The 24,941-nt window shown below is 41.2% G+C and overlaps 2 long non-coding RNA genes across 6 annotated transcripts in view; one reads left to right on the top strand and one right to left on the bottom strand.

Annotated features, from left to right (window-relative positions):
* The window catches only part of LOC117878120, a 153,235-nt gene extending 146,653 nt beyond the window's left edge, over nucleotides 1-6,582 (bottom strand). For 2 of the 5 annotated variants that reach the window (XR_004645894.1, XR_004645893.1), the window contains exon 1: nucleotides 6,030-6,581. This is a non-coding gene — a long non-coding RNA (uncharacterized LOC117878120). Of the gene's footprint in view, nucleotides 1-6,029 lie in introns of all 5 variants that reach the window. The other 3 variants (XR_004645891.1, XR_004645892.1, XR_004645895.1) reach the window with 3 other exon arrangements.
* Nucleotides 4,345-24,941, top strand: part of LOC117878121 — a 31,253-nt gene continuing 10,656 nt past the window's right edge. The window contains exon 1 of the long non-coding RNA XR_004645896.1: nucleotides 4,345-4,481. This is a non-coding gene — a long non-coding RNA (uncharacterized LOC117878121). The remainder of the gene's footprint in view (nucleotides 4,482-24,941) is intronic.

A 24,941-nucleotide genomic window follows, 5' to 3' on the forward strand; every position in this document is an offset into this window, starting at 1 on the left:
CCACAGATATTCATTTTAGTAAAATCAATGGCAGTCAGGCACCTACTCCATTCAGGTGCTTTTGAAAATCCCACCAGGTGCCTAAATATCTTTGAAAATCTGGCACCAGGTGCAAATACATACATCACTTGACCACAAGACAAACAGCTGTACATTCTGTACCCTTGTGACCCACTGTTGACATGGATGTAGAAATAAAGGGCTGTGCTACTTAAGAAGGCTGCTATCTGCTATCTACAGCATAGGTTACAGCAAGATGACATAACATCCTACACAGTGTCTTATCTATGCCTACTAAGCGTATGTTCCACGGAACTTTTCACATATTTCTACTTGTCCACACTTCTTTCCACGAAAGTGGAATATATGGCACAGTGCTCTCCCCAGGGGTCTGCCTGGGCTACAGCAGTTTTATGTTCAGTCTGAGGTTAAGTAAAAGCCCTCACCCTCTGTGAAGATTGCCCAGGAGATACACCAAATAAGCACATTTCACAGCTAGCTTGTCCTTGCCCTTCCTTGATCTACTGTGTCCTCCTTATGAGTTGTACTATACAATTTTGAGCCGCCTATTGAGTTACAGCTGGCTTGCATCCTGAACTTTCACTGCTGGAGTCCCATTACCTAGATTCTGCTGGCAGACCCTGGGCAGGGAATTGGACCTGGTATATATTCAGTTTTTCATCCAAAATTTTGAAACAATGATTGGAAGTGTCCTTGGACTTCCCATCTACGTTGACCTTCAGCCCCACCTGCTGATTTTCTGTTAGCAGAATTGTAGGCCCAATACATTAATGGATCTTTACATACTGATTCACTTTACGGTTTTATATGCCTACAGGGGTTTGGTTCCCTTTATTTTCTGGTATGAACATTGCAGTTATTGATTCTGCTTAGCAGCTACAGCACTTTTGCTTTCCCATAGTTTCCCCCAGGCATATCTGCCTTTTCATGGGGGTACTGGTAAAGTGAAAGAGTATGTTAGAAAATACAACTTGCAACCTAAATAACCTAACCACTGACTGCTGATAAACTATTCAATGTTTTATGGGGCTGACTGATATGGGCCAGACTGATTTCTTAATTGCTTTCAAACTTCTGTAATAGTAAAACAAACTTACTTGTACACCTTGAAGACTAATATTCAAGACATAACAAACATGATGCCTTATGAAAAATAAAGTTTTCATTATTCAAAGTTAATTCACTGATTTTTTAAAAATCAGTGTCATCTAATGAAACGATAAACTTACCTGATCAAATCTGTTGGCCAAAATACGACACAAGATTTTTTTTTTCAGTTTTTTGCAAAGTTTTTGAGCTCTGAGGTACTCAGAGTTTTAAAAAAAAAAACAGTGCAACAATATTTTGCTTTTAAAGATAATTTTTTTTTATCCTAAAAGGCAGCCTAGAGACTCCATTGGAGACATCAAAACTCAGCTTCTAGTCATAGCCAAATCTGTGCTCTTCAAGGGAAGCCCCTTATTGAGTAAGGAGGGTGAGGTTTTTAAGAGTGCATGAAACAGAACACTATCCAGACTAAGCTCAGAAAAGACGACAAAAACTGATTTAGAGCGAGGAGTTGGAAATAACAGAAGAAAAGTCTCTCACTTTGTTATTGAATTTCCTGTTTCACAGTAACATTAGCTATGATGTGTTTTGTCATGGCACAACATGTTTGAACAGAAAAATATTATATTTCATAGTCCTAAAATACTGAAAGCAGAGTTTTACTGTAGTTCAAGAACCATGTCATTTAAAAATGTTGTTTCATTCAGAACTTTCTTTGTTAGTCTGCCTCAGGACTCTTTTTAAGTGTTTACTTCTCTTTACTCTCACTTTATATACATCTCCCCCATTCTCATACTTCATGAACTTTTATATCACATAATTCCTTAGAAACTAAGCTAAGTGCTTTTTAGCATTTTGCTTTACTTTACCTGCAGATAGAGTTCTACAATATATTGCATTTAAAATCTCTAATTTCCAGAACTGACAGAAAGAGAGCAAGACAAATATTTTTGTGGCATGTAGAACTAGCCAACATTCTTCATACAAAATGTTTTGGATGAAAAATAGATTTTGGAAAATGAAAATGGGGAAATACAGATTTTATTTTTAAGACTTTTCCCCCTCTCCTTCCCCTTTCCAGTGACAAAATGGAAAAAGAAAGAGAGGAAGGAAGCTTTAATGTTTGGGGAGTTAGTTTTCAACAAATCAGAACTTTTTGAATTTTTTTTTTTTTTTTTTTACACAAAAAATGGGAGAAAATGAAAATATTTCACAAAACACTAATTTTTGACCAACTCTAGTGGTGTACTTTTATTATAGATTTTGAATGGGAGACAATTACAAGTCTAGATGCCATTTGTTGTAAAAATGTGCACTAACGAAGATCTGTAAAAATCTACTACTAAGGTATGTTGTACATATATGTATTATGCTCAACATTCTTATTAAAAAAATGTAGTAGCTGGCAGTGAGTGCAACAGATGTTAACACAATACGAAGATAATGGCATTGGAAAGGATATCTATACAGAGCAATGCAACAAGATGAAAATATCAGTACTCTCCTTAGACTCAAATGACCACATTAGAAGAGACTCTCAAATCATGCCCCAATCAACATTACTACATAGACACTCTTACTGGAATAGAAATAGGGGTCAATGATCAAATTTGAGACACTTTGCCAATTCAAGAACCCCATCATCACTGGTGAGTCTTATTAAATACCTGTTCTTATTGGCATATTGGACAGGAAGATACTACTAGGCTAGGGATGGTGTTGCACAGTATGAAATTTGCCAGATGTGCTGATTCTATTATACTGACGTTTGAGACTGATCTGTATGCATGTGCTGTTATCCATCATCATTCATACTGGCACTTTTCTTTGCCCCGTTTGCAAACAAACATACTGTGGTTCACATATCTACACAGTCATTTCTTTATGCTGCGTGTGTACAAGATGCGGTACGTGCATTCCTCACCCACTATGTTACGGTATTTCATGGTCCACAATGTGGCCTGTTGCTAGTTATTATTGTTCTGGTCAAATCTAATGATGTTTTCAAATTGGAAAACACCAAATGATTGCCCTTATTTGATTCTGCTCTTTCACTTGGCCATCCCAGTTTTCCGCCCTTACATTGTTCTTGCACCTGCCACGGGTATGGCATCCTATGTTTGGACAAGGACTTCTGATAAGGACTCATTTATCTGATTCTATTTTGTGTTACTACACTATTCATGACCACACCACATAACTAATGGGGACACATGGGACATTCTGGCTCACTCTGCTAAGAAGAGCATCTATACATTATTGTAGTTTGATATCAACATATTGGGAAAAGATTATGATTGACGTGATTGACACCACTGCAGATGAAATATGGCTTCTGTCACTTGACACACAATCTACAGATACACAAAATGATTTAAACCTTGGGTGAAGTCCTGGCTCCACTGAAGTCAAAGGCAAATCTATCAACTTCAGCGAGGCCAGGATTTCACCCCTATTTCCTATGTGCACTGCTACTGTTTCCCTAAATGTAACATTCAGGGCAAATTGATATAATCTTCATATTCTTCTAAGGAGATTCCTTTTTAGAGACACATTTTGGAAACTAAACTCAACAGTGGCTTTCCTGATTTGATTTTTATATTGAAGATTGAACTCTCTCCTCATTTTATATCCACCCAACACAGAATTTGGTCTATTTGCATATAATGTTTAGTTGCAATTCTTCCCTCTCTTCATTTAAATTCCTCTTGAATATTCAACGCCCACAAGTCACTAGCTGACTAAGTCATCTACTTATCTATTTCATTTATGCATCTCCTGAGCAAACTGCTCATCAGTGTCGATAGAGGGGGTTGAAAGTCAGCAAGAAGGGATTATATGGACACCAGGAATTGATGTGAGGGAAAGCAAAGCTGGGATCTGGTGTGGGGGAAAGACATGAGGAATAAATTTTTGTGGAAAAGAAATTTAGTGTGTTTAAGTTTTTATTTTTAAATCCAACAAATGTGTAATTAATCAGACATGTGCCTATCATTACCTAAGTGATCACACTTTGTTATATTCTGCCAGCCTTCATTTCTCTTTGTCTTTTTAGATAGTCCCTGACTAGAAAAATGTACAGTGTTTGGCTTTGTGATTGGAAAGTGCTAGCACCTGCTGGCTGCTATTGTTGTATTGTAAAAAATGTTTATATTTTGCATGATTAATTTATCATGACCACCCACATTTTCTTTAGATGCTTACAAAGCATTTTACAAATATTAAGCTCCACCTACTTTCCACCCCTTATTTACATGGCTGAAGTAATCTCACACACACCCAGTTAATTATAAATACTTATAAAGCTCTGTAAATGTATATGGCACTTTACAAACATAGAAAAAGACATGGTCCCTGCCCCAAAGAATGTACAGTAGGATGCCTACAAGACTAAACACAGAGCAGTAGTTCAGGTAAGGGAGGTGTTTCAGGGATAATTATTGGTGAAGAGATAAACTCATAATTCATGGAAGATGTGGCTTTTTTGAAGGAATAATTTAGAGGAGGCAGGTGGACAAGAGACTTCCATTTCTGTAGCAGTGTTTTCAAATGTAACATTTAATTAAATGTAACATTTAATTCTGTATGCATTGGCTGGACATCCTCACTTTGAAAACCTCTTGGACTTTGGCTCCCAGTTACTGCACCATCTTATACAATAGTGACTTGTTACTAATTTACTTTTGTAATTATGTACTGGGATTTGTAATGATTAATCTCATGCCCAGTCCTATTGTCTAAGTATATGAGGTAGCAAGCGAGATTTAAATCTGTAAAACTGTTAAATACAAGTTAAAGCAAACATTGCATTAACACATTTTACAAGTGTAAACAAAGAATCAGAATTCCTGGTGGGTTGTCAGTGGATAGTTTTAGTCCATTTCAGATGTTCAATGTTATTATGAGCAGTCAGAAATGATGGTATTCAGTAAGAGAGTTCTTAGATTACGGAAGCTGAAATGCTACCGGTTAACATAACTTAAACATTTTCAGATCACTGGATGTGCCAAAGGATTATAGTTTTATTGACCAAGTTCAATCCACATAACTGCTGTCTGCCTCTAAGACTGTCAGTCAATCAGATTATGTTTTACTTGTCAAGGGGCAATTAATTTTGGAATTGAGAGTCTATAATTTTAGCACATAGCCATTCACAAGAACTATCATATTCAAATATTTCTGTGCATTTGTCTTAGCATTTTTATTTTATGTAGCACTCATAGCAGCTAGGATACCAGTGAGGTTGTGCAATAAAAGAAATTTAACCATCTTATACTATAACTATACTTGTGCTCCATGTGGAGCTTCCTTTCTTTTCCTGAACTCCAAATTGTTGGACACAATGGGTGTGTTGTGCTCTGTGCTAGCATGGAATGCATGAGATCTTTGAAAAGGAGGTGTGAGTAGCAGCTATTACCTAGACTCTTAACAGTATAAGTACCAGAAACTAATCAAACACAACATTAGGGCATCAGTTCATAAAAACTAGTGCAAAGCCTGCTCTCTTGTATGACCTACATACTGCACCAGCAGCAGTTGGACAGTTTAAATCTAGTTTATTATTATTGCATGTACTGCAATACTAAGAGATTGAATGATTTTAAGGTTTTTCAAATAAAATAGTCACAAATTCTATAATGTTTCATATCCCACATAATTCCTACAATACAGGTCACAGCAGGATAAAAAAAAATCTCTATTGTGTGTGGGTAAAATGTGTATACATGACTTTGTGAACTATTCAAAATGAATTATTTCAAAATAGCAAATATTTGGAAGGGTACATTACAATATTTGACACAAATAATCTGTAAAATGATCGATCAGTGTAATTCAAAAAAGGTTCTAATCAAGTCACTGCTCAAGTCTCCTTTTAATGGTAAATATTTTGTAGGTCAGTTTCCCTTGCATGAAGTTTTGCTCAAGGTATTTACAAAACTGAAAACAAAACAAATGCTTACCTCTTTCACATAAGCTGAGATGTACGGTAGCCTCCTTCTAGGAATAAGTCCACAGGCAGATGCTCCTAAGCCAACAATCTTTTAATAGGAAGCATGTAAACCTGGTTTGTACAGCCTACAATACAGAGCCCATCTGAACTGCACACCTGCTTCTTCAGCAGCGCCTGCTCATATAAAACAGCAGTGCACAAGAACAATGTTGAGAGAGGGCAACACCCTTCTTTTGGGTCAGCAGCTTTCACTCTGAGCAGCTAGCGAGCTGTTGAGATAACGTTGCAAAGAAACCTTGCCTTTACAAGTCAAAAATCCTACTCCACTGCTGTTAGCAGATATGCAGCATTATCACACTGCATTCCACCCTCGCAGATCAGCTCGTGGCAGCAGCAGCCACCAGCTTGTCAAAATGGCATCTTGAGGGCACGCTCAGCTGTAATAATTATTCACTAATATGCCTGTTTCTTCGGTTTCCTGCGAATAGATTTTTGTTTATTCTGTGGTAAAGCACAGCATAATATGTCACACTGTTTTCCATAAGCAAAATGGCTGGTCCTTTCAGCAGTGCTGCAGACAGCTCATTGGGTTCCACGGGCTTTTTGTAGCCATGGCAACAACCAACAGACTTATCCAGCAAGCATGGCTGATCATGTGCAGATCTCCAGCACAGAATTTTAATTTATGGGTTTTTTCTTCTGTACTGCCATTATTTTAATTTCTGAACATTTTATGGAAACATTCAGATGTCTCATTTTTACCATTTGCTTTTGGTATTGCACAGAATTTTTGGAAAGTAGGTGAAGGACAATATGCATTATACAAAATGTTTGTAAGAAGTGAAACCTCATTGCCTTTTATTAGTCTGGGATTATTTGCAAATTGTCATATAAAATAAACCATTGATTAAAAAACAGTCCGGTATCTTTGAGGCTCAATCTAAGTATGGAGGACATTTGAATATACGAAAAGCAATATGTTGTTATGACAAGTAATCCTTTAAAAGGCCACTTTATTAAAAATAAAATTGGAATTACTGATATGCACTAATGACACGATTCATGTCTGCCACCAAGATGTCAACATTTACAACCATTTACCACCAAGAATAGCCATTACAATCTTTACAAATTGTTCTTGGTATGTTTAGCTAATACTGTGGATTTTTCTATCCTAAATAGAAAAAAAATTAAGTGGTAACCACTGTACCCAAGGTACCACAGTAGTATCCTATACTTAGAATAGGAGATAAAACTGTACACTTCACTATGCCTCAGTTTCCCCATGCGATTAACGATACTTAAAATTGTGAAACTTCAATCTACAGATAAAATGTGATATTTAAGAGCGAGATACCATCATCTCAGATACAATTCTGTAACATTGGCAAACATTGGCTTTCTAGCGGTAACCACTTCATACCTAGTGCCCTTCATCCCAATTTATTTATTTTAAAAAACCCAAACATCTATATAATATATATTAATTATACACACACTGTATTTACTACATCATTACACACATTTTTCCATCCCAAAAATTCTAGATATCTAATTACAATGTGTATAAGGGTTTGTGGCATATAACATTTACCAGGGTCAGATTCACCCGTCTGCAGGTGCAAACTGCAGCTGAGCTGACAGGAGAATAACCCTGAGAGAGGACATCTGGGGTATTGTTGAGCTCCCACATGCATTTTGTTTAAGGAAGGCAGTTTTAAATCCCATTCTAGTTTCCAGAGGGCACACTGAGACTGCTCAGAATGTGCTATGAATCTCAACATTTCCCAGGTCAGCCCCATGCCCTTTTGTGGCTACAGCAAGTAGCTCCAGACCTTCTGGAGAAGTGTAACTTGCAGACAGGTTGTACTGCTGCACCTCTGCTCATAGTGGCACTTCTGCCACTGGGAGCCCGCTGGGAATCTGTCAGTGGAATGCAAGCAGGGAAGCAGTCCCAATGTGTTTGATTTCAGACATTTCTGTCACCAGAAACCTGATTTTCCCCTTTTCAGGGTAGAAATATTCCAGCTGACTTCAAATGTTTGACTTCAATGGGAGTTTTATAGTGAAGGTGAAGAATGGACCAGGGGGACTAGTGATCTTCTTTCAATACTCTGCAGCTTGTCCTTTGCTTTTTATGACTGCTACAAAGAGATGCTCTGTGTTTAGAAAGAATGCCAATGTGTCAGATTTCAAACACATTCTAGCACATTTGAGTAAGATGCTGTAACAGATATCACTGACCATATTTCTAACGTCAATCCTAGTTTATTGATTTTTCATCTTCTCCATTAACTTTCCAGAATGGAGGAAGAGTCCTTTGCTGATATTTATTTATCAATATATTCCCTAGGAAACAACAACATCCGATGCGAAGGATCAAACTGTCTTCAAGTGAACAGTGTCTCCAGCTACCAAGCACAGATTCTTGGTGCCATGACTACTGTCCAATGCTGCTCTGTTTTGAGCAGAACGGGAAGCAATTTGCTGATTTTCCAACTGATTTTAAAGCAGTTGGCTGGGAAACATTAAACCACTTAAACAATTTATTACTGGTGTGCACTGACCATTACAGGAAAATTATTTTGCATCACTAAGATACCATTTCTGTAACTTTTTCTTTACTGGATAACATAATGTGGATATTGGGCCTGATTCTCCCTTTACAGTTGTTTAACATTGATGTAGCTCCACTAATACCACTGGAGTTGCTCTCAGTTTACAGCACAGTAAGGAAAAATGAGAATCAGGTTGTTTTTCTACTCCATATATGTTCATGCATTGACCCCATTAGATCATTTGTAATTGCTACCACATTCATTAGCATTTATATAGGCTGCACTGTAAATAAATGAAAGAACAGTTTACCATCCAAGTTTTAATCCTTTTGATCTGATGCCTATGCCCATGGGTATCTTAAACCCAGAATGGAAGCACAAGGCTTTTGTACAAAATATTTTCTTTAGGTTAAAGAATGCACATATGGGATGCAATCTGCAGCATTCAGTGTTAAGCATCCAACCCTGTATTCCTCATGGAGGGATAGCTCCAATTCAAATCAGTGTGAGTTTTGCCTACACAAGAAGTACCGGACTAGGGCAAAGTGGATATGTGCTTTTTGTGTAGTTGTGGAATAACTGGTTAGGTGGAAGGCATGGTGATAAGCACAATATAAGAACCTGAATATGGTCCCAATCCAACAAAGCACTTAAGCACCAAGGGTGAGATCCTTACCATCACTCAAGTCCCTGTATGCTGGATAAAAAGGCTGGAGTGATGTAAAGATGCCTTAAAATCACCATCTGGCCAGCGAAGGATTTCTGTAGTCCAGACACTGTGGAGATAGCCATAAGGCTGCCTCCTGGAGATACCTTCACAAGACCCAGTGTAGATAGGGTTGCCAGGCATCTGGTTTTTGACCGGAATGCCCGGTCGAAAAGGGACCCTAGTGGCTCCGGTCAGCACAGCTGACCGGGCCGTTAAAAGTCCAGTTGGCGGCGCAGCAGGGCTAAGGCAGTCTCCCGGTGCGGCTCCCACAAGCGGCTGGCATGTCCATGAGGCCCATAGGCAGAAGGGCAATCAGGGAAGCTCCGCACACTGCCCTCACCCCCCAGCGCCGCCCCTGCAGCTCCCATTGGCCGGGAACCATGGCCAATGGAACCTGTGGGTGCGGGCAGCACATAGAGCCCCCTACCCCTCCACCTATGAGCTGGACATACCAGCCGCTTCCAGAAGCCGGGGGAGCTAGGGAAGGCAGGGAGCCTGCCTTAGCTCAGCTGCGCCGCCGACCGGAAGCTACCTGAGGTAAGTGCTGCCTGGCTGGAGCCCGCAGCCCCTGCCCCAGGTCGGAGCCTCCTCCCGCACCCTAACTGCCTCCCAGAGTCTGTACCCCAATCCCCTGCCCCAGCCCTGAACCCTCTCTGGAGGCTGCACCCCCTCCCACACACCAACCCCCTGCCTCAGTCCTGAGCCCCCTCCTGCACCTCAAACCCCTCATCCCTGGTCCTCACCCCCCGCACACCCCAACTTCCTGCCCCAGCCTGGAGCCCCCTCCCGCACTATGAACCCCTCATTTCTGGCCCCACCCAGGAGACCTCACCTCCTCTCTCACCCCAAACCCCTGACCCAGCCCAGTGAAAGTGAGTGAAGGTGGGGAAGAGAGAGCAACAGAGGGCAGGGGGATGGAGTGAATGGGGCCAGGGCCTCAGGGAAGGGGCGGGGCATTCAGTTTTATGTGATTAGAAAGTTGCCAACCCTAAGTGTAGGGGGCCTGTAGGGATAAGCCTCAGAACACAACCACAGCATGCAATGCTAGAAAGATTTCAGGCAGCCTGGAGAAGCGGCCATAACTTTGACAGGCCCTCAGGCTGTCTAAATTATGCTGCAGTGCCTCTCCAATCTCTGGAACAGTCCCGATAAGAGAGACTGCAAGGATGGATTAAAGGTACCTTAGCTGGCCTTGCTCTGTCACCCCTCCCCTCCCTGTGATGCAACTTCCCTGCTGCCCCAAGTAGAGGCACAGCATAGACTTGCATCCAAAGTACAGAGTCATTTTTGATCCCAGGGGGACTACTTGTGCCTACTGGACATTTGTTCGGGTCAAAATCCACCACAATTTGGAAAGAAGCTAGCAGACACTGAATGGTGTCTGTTCCTTCATGCTTTACCTAGTAGTGTGCTATGACATCTTACTTTCAAGACGTAAGTGGCAGGCATTACTCACAGCTTTAACTCAAGGGAGATACCTCACATGTAACATTGTAATTCTCCTCCTCCAGTTGCCATTTTTCCTCCACAAATAGTAGCTTACAATTGTCTCAGACCAGCATGAGTTACAGCACTTACAAAACTATACACCTTCCTTCACCAACATAGTATGTTATATTCCTGGTTGCCTTCATAAATTAGCTCACCAAGGATCATCGTCATTCATTTATTCATTGTTTTTCCACACAGCACAAGTTTAAAATTTAGCTTCCACATTTAAAAACCATAATAATTGTTAATTATAGTGTATTCTTAAATTGCCTTTTTAGCCATAAAACAAATATGAACTGTATCAAGTTTCAAATGCAGTTAGCACCAAAGGACAGCAAATGTCACAAGAGCAAATCCCAGTTAAGTAGCAATTACAGGAAAATAAAATTATCCTTCTTGATATAGAATTGCTATAATTATTCCTGGATGTAATTGAATATCCAAATAGAAAAACAAATAAAAAAAAAACATGCCTCAATATCATTAGCACAATTAGAGAGCTTTTTGACCCTTTTTCCATTTCCTTAATAACTTGCATGGTAGGCTTACATGAAAAAATGTTCATGCAAAGATAGTTGGGTTGCTGTGATAGACAACATGGTTTCTCAGTTTACAATGAAAATGGAAGTACTTTGTTAACTTTGCACCTTTACAAAAAGATTTAAATGCACTTTATAAATGTGAGCTATTCAATTCCCAGCTCCTAGGGCAGTAGGTAAATATGGAATCATTTATATATACATAAATTGAAACACAGATTATGATTCTTCCCAAGGTCGCACAGGAAGTCAGAGAGAGAGCTAGGAATAGAGTCCTATAGTTTGACCCACATTCTTGCCACTACACAGTATATTGTGTAGTGGCATAATGCAAAACACTATCATAATTAATTGTACATCATATAATATCTGTTTCCAAAGGGAACTGGAACACTGCAGAACGAGAGTTAATTTTACACAGTGCCAGACTTGTTCACAGCTCCTGCACCTGTTTGATTATTCGCTCTACATATTTTCAAGTTCCTAGCAGCAACATCTCTGAATTAGAGATTGCTTTCATAGTTACTTCCATCAGATAACTTGTGAAGGTGTTCTGATAGGTGTTACTATATAGATTGTGCAGAGCATATACAATAATGAGACAGTTTAAGAGCTTTTTAAACTGCATGTGTGGGCTTAAATAAAATACCCACAAAATCACTTCAAAAAACATTTGCTAGAGGGCATTTGAGGAAAAAAGAACTGAAGGAAAGTTACCCTCTTTTTAAATATAATCATATGGATCACAGCCAACTTGCCTCCAAGGCAGGCAGTTCATACACAGTACAAAACCATAGTAAAAGGAGTAGAAAACACTGAACCTATTTTCTCCTTAAAAGTTTATAGGATTTTCCAAGAAGACCTCCAAATTACCCTTATAATAAAGCAGCAAGGCATTTTAAACTAAGGCCTGGTCTACACTATGACTTTAATTCGGATTTAGCAGCGTTAAATCGAATTAACCCTGCACCCATCCACACAACAAAGCCATTTATTTCGAAATAAAGGGCTCTTAAAATCTATTTCTGTACTCCACCCCGATGAGTGGAGTAGCACCAAAATCAATATTGTCATTTCAAATTAGGGTTAGTGTAGCCGCAATTCAATGGTATTGGCCTCCGGGAGCTATCCCACAGTGCACCATTGTGTCCGCTCTGGACAGCAATCTGAACTCGGATGCACTGGCCAGGTAGACAGGAAAAGCTCCGCGAACATTTGAATTTTATTTCCTGTTTGCCCAGCGTGGAGAGCACAGGTGACCACAGATAGCTCATCAGCACAGGGAACCATGCAGGCCGATAATTGAAAAAGAGCACCAGCATGGACCGTACGGGAGGTACTGGATCTGATCGCTATATGGGGAGAGGATTCAGTGCTAGCAGAACTTCGTTCGAAAAGACGAAATGCCGAAACTTTTGAAAAAATCTCCAAGGGCATGATGGAGAGAGGCCACAATAGGGACTCAGATCAGTGCCACGTGAAAGTCAAGGAGCTCAGACAAGCCCATCAAAAAACAAAGGAGGCAAACGGTCGCTCCGGGTCAGAGCCACGGACATGCCGCTTCTACGCCGAGCTGCATGCAGTTCTAGGGGGGGCCGCCACCACTACCCGACCTCTGACCATGGATTCCGAGGCGGGGGTAATCTCATCAGCCACACCTGAGGATTCTGTGGATGGGGAAGAGGAGGAGAAGGAGGAGGATGAGCTTGTGGAGAGCACACAGCACTCCGTTCTTCCCAAGAGCCAGGAACTTTTTCTCAGCCTGACTGAAGTACCCTCCCAACCCAGTATCCAAGACCATGACCCAATGGAAGGGACCTCAGGTGAGTTTACCTTTTAAAATATAAAACTTGTTTTAAAAGCAAGCATTTTTTAATGATTACTTTGCCCTGAGGACTTGGGATGCATTCGCAGCCAGTACAGCTACTGGAAAAGTCTGTTAACATGTCTGGGAATGGAGTGGAAATCCTCCAGGGACATCTCCATGAAGCTCTCCTGGAGGTACTCCAAAAGCCTTGCCACAAGGTTTCTGGGCAGTGCAGCCTTATTCCGTCCTCCATGGTAGGACACTTGACCACACCATGCTAGTAGCAAGTAATCTGGTATCATTGCATGACAAAGCCTGGCAGCGTATGGTCCCAGTGTTTGCTGGCATTCAAGCAACATCCGTTCTTTATCTCACTGTGTAATCCTCAGGAGAGTGATATCGCTCATGGTAACCTGGTTGAAATACGGGAATTTAATTAAGGGGACAGAGGTGGCCGTTCCTACTGGGCTGTTTGCCTGTGGCTGAAAAGAAATCCTTCCCTGCATGGGGGGGGGGGGGGGGGGAATTGGCCCTGAGTTTTTCACGTTTGGCTAGCAGGGATCTTCCCTGTTACCAGCCACGCGGTGGGGGGGAGGGGTACAGCGATCATCCCAGAGAATTCNGGGGGGAGAATTGGCCCTGAGTTTTTCACGTTTGGCTAGCAGGGATCTTCCCTGATACCAGCCACGTGGTGGGGGGGAAGGGTACAGCGATCATCCCAGATAATTCATGGGGGGGAGGCGGGTGTTAGTTTGGTTTCTGCAGGGATCTTCCCTGATACCAGCCATGCGGTGGGGGGCGGGATAAAGCGATCATCCCAGAGAATTGGATTGGGGGGGGGGGTTAGTTTGTTTTCTGCTGCTGAAGGTTAACAGGAAAACCGCAGCAGTCAACGGGCTTTGCTTGGTATGTGGGAAAGGAGGGCACAGAAGCCGAAAGACAATGGCTTACCATGGCCGCATGCAAGCTGAATTCTGTTGCCCGGACCTGCATCTGTGATCTCTAACACCAAAGCCACAGGCACTCAATATTAAGATGGAAAATGCGACCTTGTACTGAAATCACATGTACTATGTAATGTGAATAGTGTTGTTCACCATGAAAGAGTATAAGCATTGTTCTGTAAAATGTATCATTTTAAAAACGTCTCTCCTTTTTTTCAACCCTCCCTCCAGCAGCTGCAAATTTTTCAAGCCTCCCCCCTCCGTCCCGAAGACTATCTCAGATAAGGCGATAGAGAAAGAGGACGCGAGACAAGATGTTCTCGGAAATAATGGAATGCACCCGCAATGAAAGAGCTCATTTGAATGAGTGGAAGGACACGATATCTAAATACAGGAAAGATGCCAGTGAACGTGAGGTCATGAGGGATGCTCGAGATGAGAGGTGGCAGGCTGCAATGCTGGGGCTGCTGCGTGATCAAACAGATGTGCTCTGGCATCTGGTGGAGCTTCAGGAATGGCAGCAGGATAACAGACTGCCGCTGCAGCCGCTGTATAACCTCCCTCCCCCCCTCACCATGTTCCATATCCTCCTCACCCAAACGTGTAAGAACGCGGGAGGGGGGAAATTCCGTGCACCCTCCCACTCCACCCCAGTGGACAGCCCAACCAAAAGGCTGTCATTATATTGAATTTTTTCAGTGGCCTTTTACTTCCCTCCTATCCTCCTCCCAAACCTCACCCAGGTTACCTTGTCGGTTCTCTCCTTATGTTTATAATCAATTAATAAAGAATACATGATTTTTAAATGATAGTGACTTTATTTCCTTTAAAAGCAAGTTGTGATTTAAGGGGGGAGGGTGGTTTGCTTACAGGGAATGAGTCAATCAAGGGGGCGGGTTTTCAACAAACAGAACTTTCACACCGTAGCCTGGCCAGTCATGAAACTGGTTTTCAAAGCTTCTCTGATGCACAGCGCTTCCTGGTGTGATCTTCTAATTGCCCTGGTGTCTGGCTGCGCATAATCAGCAGCCAGACGATTTGCCTCAGCCTCCCACCCCGCCATAAAGGTCTCCCCCTTACTCTCACAGAGATTGTGGAGCACACAGCAAGCAGCAATAACAATGGGGATATTGGTTTGGCTGAGGTCTGAGTGAGTCAGTAACGAGCGCCAGCGACCTTTTAAACGGCCAAATGCACATTCTACCACCATTCTGCACTTGCTCACCCTGTAGTTGAACAGCTCTTGACTCCTGTCCAGGCTGCCTATGTATGGCTTCATGAGCCATGGCATTAAGGGGTAGGCTGGGTCCCCAAGGATAACTATAGGCATTTCAACATCCCCAACGGTTATTTTCTAGTCCGGGAAGTAAGTCGCTTGCTGCAGCCGTTTAAACAGAGTATTGTTCCTGAAGACACAAGCGTCATGAACCCTTCCCGGCCAGCCCACGTTGATGTTGGTGAAACGTCCCTTGTGATCCACAAGTGCTTGCAGCACCATTGAAAAGTACCCCTTGTGGTTTATGTACTGGGTACCCTGGTGCTCCGGTGCCAAGATAGGGATATGGGTTCCATCTATCGCCCCACCACAGTTAGGGAATCCCATTGCAGCCAAGCCATCCACTATGACCTGCACATTTCCCAGAGTCACTACCTTTTGTAGCAGCAGCTCAGTGATTGCTTTGGCTACTTGCATCACAGCAGCCCCCGCAGTAGATTTGCCCACTCCAAATTGATTCCCGACTGACTGGTAGCGGTCTGGCGTTGCAAGCTTCCACAGGGTTATCACCACTCGCTTCTCAACTGTGAGGGCTGCTCTCATCTTGGTATTCTGGCGCTTCAGGGCAGGGGAAAGCAAGTCACAAAGTTCCATGAAAGTGCCCTTACGCATGCGAAAGTTTCGCAGCCACTGGGAATTGTCCCACACCTGCAACACTATGCGGTCCCACCAGTCTGTGCTTGTTTCCCGGGCCCAGAATCGGCGTTCCACAGCTATAACCTTCCCTATTAACAGCATGATCTCCAAAGCGCCGGGGCCCGTGGTTTGATAGAATTCCATGTCCATGTCCTCATCACTCTCGCTGCCGTGCTGCCGTAGCCTACTCCTCGCCACCTGGTTTTGCAGGTTCTGGTTCAGCATAAACTGCACGATAAGGCGCGAGGTGTTTACAATGTTCATGACTGCTGTCTTGAGCTGAGCGGGCTCCATGCTTGCCGTGGTATGGTGTCTGCACTGTTCACCCAGGAAAAAGGCGCGAAACGGTTGTCTGCCGTTGCTTCCCTGGAGAGGGGGAGGATGTACCCAGAACCACCAGGGACAATGTTTTTGGCTCCATCAGGCATTGGGATCTCAACCCAGAATTCCAATGGGTGGAGGAGACTGCGGGAACTATGGGATAGCTATGGGATAGCTACCCACAGTGCAACGCTCCGGAGATCGACGCACACCGCCGAATTAATGTGCTTAGTGTGGCCGCATACATTCGACTTTATACAATCTGTTTCCAAAATTCGAATTATATAAATTCGGATTAATCCCGTAGTGTAGACATACCCTAACAGTTCTAAAATTCTGTACTACTTTTTCCATATATATTTATTTGCAATGATCTCCTTGCAGTACTAGTCTGGTTCTACTGCATCAATCACGGTAATATATTTACGTAAAATTACAGTCAGCATCAAAACACTGCCATAAATCTAACTGTGGTACATTTTATCTTGTTTCTAGAAATAGATAAAAGTCCCTTAAAATGTAGTTATAACTGTAGTTAGAGCACTTTTTCTAGACTTCCATCAAGCCTTTGATTCAGTGCATTTAGCGAGTTTATGGGATCTGATAAGGTTACTCAGCATCCCAGGGAAAATAGTGTCATTGACAGAAAAGCTCTATAATGGAATGGAAAGCTGTGATTTAGTCAACGGTAGATACACAGCATGGTTTCCCATCTCCACAGGAGTTCAGCAAGGTTGCATTCTGTCACCATCGTTGTTCAGTATTGGCACTGATGAGCTGATGGATAAGCTTGAAAAGGCAGCAGTTGGGGGGCTGAGCTGAACATTCTGCTTTTAGATCTCAAGTACGCCAATGACTTTCTGGGGTTTTTTTGGTTGTTTTTTTTTTTTTTTTTATCAGTTTGATGAATTGCTGCATTGATGTCTGATCTGGTTGGGCAAGAAGCAGTGCACATTGGTTTGGTTAATAATCCAGATAAAACTAAGTCCCTGGCATTATCATCAAGCAGCCTTGAGCTCCAGATTACAACCAGGTCAGGATTAACCCGTCCAGATGGGACATTGAGCAGGTGGCAATTGTTAAGTATGTAGGCAGCCTCAGACTGTATTGGATGATACTCAAAAGCTGTGGACACTTGTATGGCAGCAGCTGCTGCCAAGTTTTGGGCCTGTGAGCGCCTTAGTTTACCCAGTGGTCTCTCTACGATGGTCATGACATCAAGTTTGCTACAAAGCTGCAGATCTATAGAACCATGTTTATACCAACTCTTTTGTATGGAAGTGAAACATGGGCACTGAGAAAAGCTGAAGACCACTGGATTAAGGTTTTCAGTTCTCATTGTCTTCATCAGCTGCTCCATATCAAATTGCAGGACAAGATCAGAAATGAGGATATTCAATGTTGAACCAAGAAACCCAGCACTGGTTTAGTTTCAGCAGCTTTCTTGTACGGACATATTATTAGAATGGAAGAGCAACAAATTCTGAAGTGGGCGTACTACACAGTCAGCTATCATGTGGGCCTTAAGGTGGTCTGTTTTCTGATGTCCTCCTTAAGGTTCTAGTCAGAGATCGATTCCAGTGACACTTGATCCACAAGGAGGCCATGTCCTTTGATGAAGCTATAGCAGGGGGAAATATTGAGAGAGGAGCTCAGCATTTTCTTTACTGACATTACTTTGCCAGTTATGCACAGAATTACCTGGTCTACTGTTCTCAAAGGAACAGTACACACCAACTTTTAAGATTCAACCCAGGATCACGACTTTGCTTAACACCACAGCATTTAGATGTATTTATAATGAAAACAGGAACACATTTATTATCAAGAGAGCATAGATTCAAGTGACCGTGAGTAAGGATATTGGAAACAAATTGTTACATATAAAATAAAATCATAACATGCTTTCTGGAGGCTTAACTGACAAGTTATCCTCTTGTTTAAAGCAGCTTAACTCACCCAATGTTCTTTCCAGCATTTTCAAACAAGTCTGGCTGAGATCCCGCTTTCATGAAGTAAACTTCCTGTCCATTTAATTCCTAGGTGAAGGATGACAAGGTGTTCTCTTTCTCTCTCAAATATACTAAAGTAAACCTTTGATGTGCACCTCAAGATCGGGTTCTCCACTTCTCTTCCCTCCCCAGTATTTTCTTCTTGTTACTTTTCTCTCTATGAAGTTTTCACAGTCCTTTATTAACATTCAATTCAGACTGGTGAGAGGATCCATTGTGAAATATATAATACTTAATTTACATTTAAACAGCCAGATAGATAAACCTTTCTTGTCTGACAGAAAAATCTGTTTGTCACCTTTGCTGGTGACCAGTCCCTTGACAGAGATTTCAGGAACAGAGTTTTCAGTGTAGACAACTACTTACACAGCATTTACACATGAATTTTGCGATGATACTGATGACCAGTGTGACCCTGGCTTTTATTTGAGACCTAACATGTCACTCTTTGGTGAACCCAGGAGATCCCTGTAATCCCCTTGCTAGTTAGGAGTAAGAGATTTTTGAGTCATACTCACTCAAACATTGTAGGTTTGAAAGTGAAATTAGATCTCAGCCAACAGTGGGTTAGATTCTGCCTAGGATAGACTGAAGAAAGAGACAGAGAAAAATATGGTAGAGAGAGGAAGGCAGAAAAATTCTAATGAAGAAATAGAGCTTTAGCCCACCCTACTCATGGAAGTTTGGGGTCAGTCCTAATGCTAGTCGGCAGCATGAGCTTCTTTATAACACCTGATCATGTACCAGAACCACTTTCTGTCTCTCACAGTGACAGCATCCCCTCTCCACAAAGACCTCTAAACCCTGTTACACAGACCAGACATTTTTAGAAATATTCCATTAGTATGCTATTAAGGGGCATCTGTATGGGTTCCTTTGTTTGGCTTTCTTGTGTCCTAAGAACAGTTCCACAGCATAATCATCTTGTTTTGTGACCTCAAAGTCTGCTTCTTGGTGAGTTTGCAAAGCCAGGCTGAGCCATGTATAATGGGTACAGGTGTGAGTTCAGTAGCAACAGAACCACATCTGTTCATCAATGGCAGATGGTACAAAGGTAATTCTCCTCTTGCCACTTACCAAAGCAGTTTTCTCCCCAGCTAGGAAGCAACCCCTGCCCTGAACTCAGAATTACTTCCTGAGACAAGGGTCCATCCCACCATTTGGAAAAGGCCACTCTTTCAGGGTCTGTCTGTGGAAATGCCAAGAAAAATTCAGCACAAGAACTCTTACAATCTGAAAAGCTCCATTTTCTATAATCAGAGGAGTAGCCGTGTTAGACTGTATTCACAAAAACAATGAGGAGTCAGGTGGCACCTTAAAGACTAACATTTATTTGGGCATAAGCTTTCGTGTGTAAAATCTTCTGAAGAAGTGGGGTTTTTTACCCACAAAAGCTTATGCCCAAATAAATCTGTTAGTCTTTAAGGTACCATCAGACTTTTCGTTGCTTTTATTTTCTATAATATTTTGCACAATCAGTGCAATACATTAAGGGTGCAATAATCATCTCCAAAAGAGGGTTTCTGATTACTTTGGACTTGTACACTAGAGTGTCTTTCCAATGGTCTTCTGTGACGTGTCTTCTAGAACTTTCCCAGGATCTCCCTTAGGGAGCAAGATACCTTTTGCTCTTGCCAATATGGCAAAGTAGTATGAGCATCTGTGGGATCTGTTGTCTTGCTCCCTTTTCTTCCTGGAATCTTGAGATTTTCAGGTTTCTGAGGATGATGCAAAGGCTAGAGAAGTCTCCAAAATTCCTCCTCCTATACTTGTGAATGCTTTAAGACTCCTTTTCATAACAGTATGCCCTAGTTACTTTAGTCCCTTTCATTCTATAAGGACAATATTATGACTTTGGTATTCATTTTGTTTTATTCTCTGAATGTCAGATGGGATATTTAGTAGCTTTCTTGACTTTGGTGCAGAAAACAATTAAAGTGATCCAATATTTGTTAGTTAAAAATCAATTAGCTGGACTGAATTCAGAAAAGAATGCCCCCTAGTATAGCTTAAATCAAGGCAAAGAAAAGAAATTGTATTTTTATTATAGAAAGACCAGCAAAATTCATTACATTTCATAGGTCTCTTTGTCCCCCCCTTACCCCCCCCCAAAAAATTATAGCTATTTCAAAAGATAATATAGCTGAGATTTCTTGCTTACAGTGAATTTTGGTGATTAATACCATGGTCACAAAGGAAATCAATTTGTTGAACACAGGAATCACTCTCTCTGCATCGTTAAAAGAAAAAAAAAACTGAAAATATTTCCAAAAAATAAAATCCTGGCACTCTTCATTATTGATAAAGGCAATACTTTAAAGTCTGACTAGGATCATTCATCATGAGAAAGAAAATGTGCTAGTTATAATTGTGCCACCATCACATTCAGAATAATGACACTGAGCTGGCTTGGTGAAATAGAGCCAAAGTGCAACTGGGTCAATTAGGAAACTCAAATTCAAGAGAGATTAGGTTCTGATACCAAAGCCAATGACAATGTTTTATCTCAGGATAATGTGAAAAACATGAGGGGGTCCTACTAAATGATCCAAATATATTGCTCATCTGAAAAACACCAAATTCCCCACCATATAGCTAGAAGCACTGTGCAGACTGACAGTAGCCACAAATATGGAAAAAAAAAAAAAAGTAAATTAGGGCTGGTCTACACTTGCATGAATTTAAAGCACAACAATCATTCCTACATAACTCCATGTGTGGCACTCTTCTACAGAAATAGGAGTGCCTTGCTCCTGTTTAGCTTAATCCACTTTGCATTAAGATAAAGAGAAACAAGGCACTCATTCCATATTAAGTGTGTCCACAAATGGAGTTACTTTAGAATAACTACTCAGGAATAATTTCATTTATAGACAAGCCCCAAAGAAAGGCTGTGCTGTCTTTTGTTGATGTGCATTATGTCTGAATGTATATAGATTCATAAAACTAGCATTATAAAAGTAAGGTTCTGCTTGACTGGCCAAAATACTATCACACCAACACAAAGTCCAAGTAGCTGCAGTTTGCACTGGGGAGCTCCTTTGAGGCTTGAGATTGAGGAAGCAACTCTGAGATCAGGCCATTGTGTGATTGCTACTTCAATGTCAAGGCTGGAGTAGCCTCTGTGACTCCTGCATGCATGTGACAGGGTGGACAAAGGCTTGTGGATTCACACAGTGACAGACCAAACCAGCCTCAATCTGTCCCAGAATCACCACTGTGTAGAAGAAAGCAAGGACTCTCCATGGATTTGGGCTCCACGGTGCAAAGAGGTTGTCCACCCACTGTGTGGGCTCCCCCAAATCCTGCCCCACTACATGTAGAAGGGACGTATCAGTTCTGCTGGCCAGCCACGTAGATTGATGTTTGTTATTCAGTTTGATCTCTGAGAAATCATTATGTTGAGCAGAGGAAAAATAAAATTAGTGAAAATATTTCCCTACTCTCTTCATAATTATAGATTTGGCATAGTAGAGATATCCCTCATAATAAAGTAAGGGGCACATACCATCTGTACTATGTCCTCTACAGAGTTCTCCATATCTATCAGTCATCAATTCTCTTGTCTGAAGCTTCATCCAGATGCTTCTCTTCTCATTCACACGTTCTCCGTTATGTCTAAAATTCTGTACGAGTTAGCCCACCAGATATGGAGCATGATTGATATTCAACATTTTCATCTCTCACTAACCTTGGGTCTACTCTGTAACATATGTATTGTGTATGGGGACAGATGGTTCAGGATATGCCATATACATAGTAAAGGACAAAAGAAAACATTTCCCACTAGGCCACTGACAGAGTAGGCCACTGGCTAGTCAGGATTATCTTTTAGAGATGCCTGAAACCCAGCCATCTACTTGGCCGGACCAGAATCAATCATGCCCTGACTTCAGTTTAGAAAAGATAAGCCTCTTGTGTGTGTGCGCGCAGTTCTCATTCCTTTAATCTCTAAACCCAACCCAATAGTGATATTGAGCATCCTGACCTACTGTATAATGTATGGTGTTGATACAGAAACCATGCCTGGTCAAATCACATGGGCCATAATCTGCATGAAAACAGAAGTCAACAAGGACAGTTAAATCGTGATAGTTCTAGCAGAAGCCAGACAAGTATTTGCTGAGTTTGCCTGGGAAATATGAAGATTAGCAGGGCAGGCTAACACTACCACAGTTCCCAACTTCATCTTTTTGTGGGACAAAAACAAGGGAGAACACACACAGTTTTGGGACAGGACACTTCCTACATCAAAAGGTCAGATACAAATGACTCAGCTACATTTCTACCCAATCTTCTCTTAGTAACATGAAACTGAATATCTGTCCTGAGAAAAACTGGGCTAGTAAAATGTACACCTCCATCACTGGACAGAGAGACAAGATAGATGAGCTCTGTGTAGCTCGAAAGCTTGTCTCTTTCACCAACAGAAGTTGGTCCAATAAAAGGTATTACCTCACCCACCTTGTTTCTCAAGCATCCAGGGACCAACACAGCTACAATAACACTGCAAACCCCAATTGATTATAGTATGATTTCATCAGGCATAAGATGGGTTGGTCCAAGTCACTATTTGGATGGCAGGTTTCCAGAGTACACTAACATGCTGCAGGAAATAATCAACCAATATGACTGGATGGAACTATAGGACATTGTTTCTAGAGTTGCAGTCTTCCAACTGAGATGTTAAACTGAAGTCCTCTTTATACGTATGTGTGTTAACCCAGAAAAATTACAAGCTGGGTAAATATATTCTATTTAAAGTTCCATCTGCAGTTTCAGTTGGATATGAAATAATCCACTTAATTTACTGTCCTAAACTGTTGCAATGTGTTGCAGTGCACTGTTAAACTTTTATTGCATTTGAGTGATTTTAATTCAGTTGTGGGTGGAGTGATCCCTGCATAGTTTGTAAAGAGCTTTGGGATCCTTCTCTATATTAAACATACATACCACTGAGGATTCATAAATGAAATATTTTATGTCCCTGAAAGAGCACAACAGCCTTGCTAGACTGCAAACACAAAGAGCAATGCAAGTACTCTCTATCAGTGTTATAACATCCTTTGAACCATAGGAGCAGTGTACATGGGTTGAGGGCAATATACATGGAGATCATGACCCAAGTTTGGTCCTTAGATATTATCTGCAATAATTATTGTCTGAAAAGGAAGCAGCATGAGTCTACTAAAGTGATTGAAATAATTTCTTGTACAAAATATACTTTTTACAAAATCAATTTTCAGGAAGCTTTAGATTTTTCTCTTGTGTGGAATGACCTGACAATTCACTCATGATTCTTTATTTGCTCTTCCAAATTGAGATTTATGTGGTAATCTCAAAATCCCAGAAATAAAGTGCCTGATTATCCTGTCAGCTGCATTCAAAGTGACTTTACCAATGACTAGTGGGATAGTCAGGCCAAAGAAACTTTTGCTCATTTTGCTGAATTCTTTACATCCCACCTACGACAAACATTTCATTTTTATACATATTCAAGGATCTAACTTTAATAGACAATACAATAAAATTGCAAGGCCTGGTGCCCCTTCCTACTTAATTTTCCCATTTGTACCTTGTGCTAGATAAGATGTCAGGAAACTCAGTGCACTCTGACTAGTTCTCGCTCTCTGCTCTTCAAATCTTGGCCAAATTGCATGTCTGCTCAATGAGGAAGTCTACACTCTGGAACTCTTATTTTAGATTCTGCACTTGTCCATGAAGGAATGCAGATATGCAAGACAGATCCGTTCTGTGAGAGGGGACTTTTCTTCGACTGTGCTACCATCACCTGAATACACTAGGAGAAGTTAACAGTAAAAGGAAAAGATTTAAATGAAAATTGCATTGATTTTTCAGTAACAGGTTTTTGCATAGTTTTTTCTTTATTATGGTACATCATGGATCATATAAATGAGAAAACTGAAATCTAGGAGAAAACTTTTCCACTAGCAATATGTTAGGTACACAAACTATTTGACCTATAATAACTGAATGACACATTACTCAGTTATGTTAGACACAGAAAGATGCATTTAATGAGCTCCCATTCACCTCACCCTCCTGTTTTTCTCACTTGCTGTGCCAGCACTCCCAGTCCTTTCATCTCTCCCTTTAATTCTTTCCTTAGCCATGATCTATCTCCTGTTCCTCTGTCCACCCCACCCTTTTTTTTTTTTTTTTTTTTTTTTTTTTTTTTTTTTTCTCTCCCCCCCCCCCTTTTTTTTTTTTTTTTTTTTTTTTTTTTTTTTTGAGTTCCAACCTCTTCTGTGACTCCCTGACCTCTTTTTTGTAGCTGGACATTTTAGTGTGTTCCTTCCCCTCACACAGGTTTGTATTGTCAACCCATTACTTGAATTTATCTGTCTCGTTACCATTCCAGTTTCACTGAAACTGCCACAGGAAGTATGGAAGAAAGAGATTAACACAGAAAAGGGTCCCCATTTGCTTGCCTTTTAATTTTTTTTCTTGTTTTCTTTAGAGTTGCATGATACAAACAACATGATGATAACCAATCAACTCAAAATAGAGAGCAGTTTCCTAGACACATCATCATAATGGTGGCTCAGAACTTGGAAGCTTTGCTATTTGTAGTGATAGAAGACTTCTTGGGCCAGTCCTATCAGACT

This window comes from Trachemys scripta, chromosome 5 (assembly GCF_013100865.1).
Source record: "Trachemys scripta elegans isolate TJP31775 chromosome 5, CAS_Tse_1.0, whole genome shotgun sequence".
NCBI classification, from domain to species: domain Eukaryota; kingdom Metazoa; phylum Chordata; order Testudines; family Emydidae; genus Trachemys; species Trachemys scripta.